The sequence below is a fragment of the Hippoglossus stenolepis genome, chromosome 3 (assembly GCF_022539355.2).
Source record: "Hippoglossus stenolepis isolate QCI-W04-F060 chromosome 3, HSTE1.2, whole genome shotgun sequence".
Classification (NCBI taxonomy): Eukaryota; Metazoa; Chordata; class Actinopteri; order Pleuronectiformes; family Pleuronectidae; genus Hippoglossus; species Hippoglossus stenolepis.
This window is the reverse complement of record NC_061485.1, coordinates 4691184-4694481: the sequence shown is the minus strand read 5'-3', so window position 1 is coordinate 4694481 and position 3298 is coordinate 4691184.

The window sequence follows — 3298 nt, the reverse complement described above, 5'->3', positions numbered from 1 at the left end:
CTATTTGCTCCTGACTTCAGTTGTGTTATGCATGATTGTTTTATGTGAGACCCATGTTTGAACAATGTCTGCTCTACCTGCCACTTTAAGAACTACTCCACCATCGCTTTTCCATCTCGTCATTTACCCAGATCTTCGCTTTATCCCAGCTTGCACATAGGTCTACGGACTGCGAGACCAGCTCTTCTGGGAGACATGTGAGAAGGTACCACCTGCTGTGTAAGTGTCAGTACGAGGCAACTTAACCCAGCGGAAATGTCACGGGCCAAAGAAGTGAGGATTCAACTGAAGTGACAGCTTCACGGTGACAAACCGCGAAGCAGTAATATCATTATCCAGCAGAAAACACGTGTGATCAGCCCATTTGGTTCTAAATTCTTCTGATTATGAACACTTTTTAATATCTATTAATCATCCAATTCTAATACAAATAAAATCAACAAATACTGAAACTCTAACTTTGGGTAATTTTTGGAATTCTTCCAGGTTTCATTTGAAAATTCTGGTACAACATTATTGGGTAAAATATGGAGTTATTATGTAATCGATGGATTCTGAAGCCGAGGATCATGTGGGTAATATCCCAGCGTTTGTCAGTGAGTGGGACGACACAGTCAGAGCTCCCTTTGAAGACTGACACACAGTTTTCTCATGAAAACCACCAGCGCACAGTGAGGAGCTCGCTAGCGGTGGAAGGCTGCAGCACACTTTCGTCTTTACAGATTCTTGCTTCTTGGCTGCTTTATTTGCCGTGCTGGCTGAGAGCTGGGACACGATCGAGAAAGAGAACACGCCAGAACAACAAAGATAAGGGGAAAAGATAAAGCAGGAGAAGGATTCCAAAAACAGATCCGGACTTCTTCCTCCTACTACCGTCGTCTCGTGTTCATTGTGTTTGTGAATTGTGTATTGTTCCCCTCCTTTAAGGTTTACTGCAGGGCGCTGGGAACATGGCAAACATGAGAAGTTTCTCGTAGGGCTTTAAACCATCTCAATAGACACCAGCCTTATTATCATGGACATTTTCATTTTCAATAAAAACATTTCAGACCAATGGTGAAATTGAGTAACTGAGACAGTAACTGACGGATTAATCACTGGAAGGCAATGGGAGGACAACAGTCCTGCAGAACCCGCCCCGGTGTCCATCACTTCATGGGAGACACTGGTCTCAAGTCAAATCCAGGCCATAAACATCACAGGATAAATAAGATCTTCGATCTCTCACTACAGCGTCAACATAGCAAATCACCAAAGCTCCTCCCTCCGGCATTACCATGCTCCTTTCTCAGTGAACTCTGACGTGTTTATAAAGACCGGTGTGAAGAGGCGTCTGCCGTCAGCGTCTGACCTGGACTCAGGTAGGAACAGGACAGGGTGCCCAGACGCTGCAGACTACAACTCTCTGCTGAACCACTTTGATTCAGTTCAAGATTTGAATTCAATGTCAATGTTTTAAACATTCTTTACATTTACTTTAGCTACTCTTTTTATCCAGGAAAATGTAGCGTGAATTATCAGCTAATAATTAAGAGATAAATCTTGGGAGTTTACAGCCTGTGTTTCCCAGAACTGTTGTGACTGTTGTATTTGGCATTTGACACTTCATTTAAGATGAAGCTCAGTATGATATTGTTGTCAGTTGCGTTTCTGTTTCGTGGCAATGAAGCTTTGTATTTTAGCAGCTGATTAGTGCTTGTGTGTTGAAACTGTTTTTTTATAATAAACTGGCGGACATGAATAATATCAACTGTTCCCGTTTAAAGCCCTGCACAGTATCGCTTTAGTTACGTATAAATGAAATAATAAGCACCAGTGCGTGTTGTGAGTGCTCTTTGTCCAGCTTAGTGTAGTGAAGGAGACAGAAAAGGCAAAGGTGAAAAGGGAATAATAATGGCAGAGCGATGAAAGTCATAAAACTCAAATCAAGCAGAGCTCTCATTGATGTAGGAAATGCAGTCTGAAAAGGGAAATTGAATTTCTAGTGTCATTGTTTTTCAAATTACCTGAAAAGAATAAAATATCAGATTCACATAGACACTTTGATTGTTAATTTCTTTTTACATTTTGAGAGGAAAAAGAAAAAAGTGATATTTTCTACAGACAAATAAAACTAATATACCTTGCTTTTATTTGCTTTTGAGGTTTTTTAGAAACTTGGTCAAACTACTTCATGTGCGTCACAAAGCTGCTGTTTTTAATATCATTTCCCAGCTGTTGACTGTGAGATAGATTGATCCGGCTGATTCAACATGTCTACTGTGTGTCTGGCCTCAGGTCTCAGTCGATCGCCCAGGCGGCTGCGTCAGTGGCTCAGGGAGGCAGCAGGAGTTTCCTCCATCAGGTGAAGCAACAGTCTCACTGTCATCTTTACAAAGGAACAGCAAATGTTGTTTATTTTTGTGATCTGAACATTTGTTTTTTTGATTCATTTTAAGTTTTAAAATCTTGAAGCTGTTTTAATTCTTTAAGATAGCATATGGAAATACAAAATGTAGTAAAGTTGAAGTTTTTGCCACCATATTCGTGTTCTCTTCATCAAGTCACGTTTGAAATGAAGTTGAAATGTAAACTCTATTGACTACTTATAAAACTGTTATTTATTTTGATGTAAACTGCATTAAGTTATTAATATGAATGCACATAGATACAGGAGATTAGAGGTGAATTTGAGATCATTACCTCAGCCTGCTTAGCTGTGTCTGTGTGTGGTATAAAGGGGGTGATCTGCTGACTCCACGGCTGTTGCTGCTCATGAAAAGGAAACTAAATATGAACCACTTTTGCAAGATAAAACTCCTAAGAAGCAGGTCAGCCACAGCTGAAGATAGAAACACGGGGAAGAGTTAGGATGCACTTTGAGACTCTGTGGAACATAAGAAGTCTTACTCTGTGCATATATTGAATAACGTGTGTTATTATTATTGTGCTTGTTGCTGTCTTGCGTGAATCAGCAGTTACTGCACCCAGAGACACCTCAGCGTTTTGTGAAGAGAACCTGATTGTGTTTGTGTTGTAACTGTCCTCAGTTACATCAGCACCTTGGTTTCCCGTTTTCAGACACAGGTACAAACCTGCCTTTTTTTAAACAATAGAACAGACTCAAAGGATTTTCTATTCTTCAATCTGAGCGTCTGTCTTTGGGATGTCGACAGACAGAAACATCAAATCTCATTTAGGGAGCTGGAAACACGAAATATTTTAATATTTTGTTTAATAAAAATTCATAGACCTTTAACTTGAGTGTTGAAAGCATTGTGCAATTAATCTTCTGTAAAATTAATCACTTTATCCAACC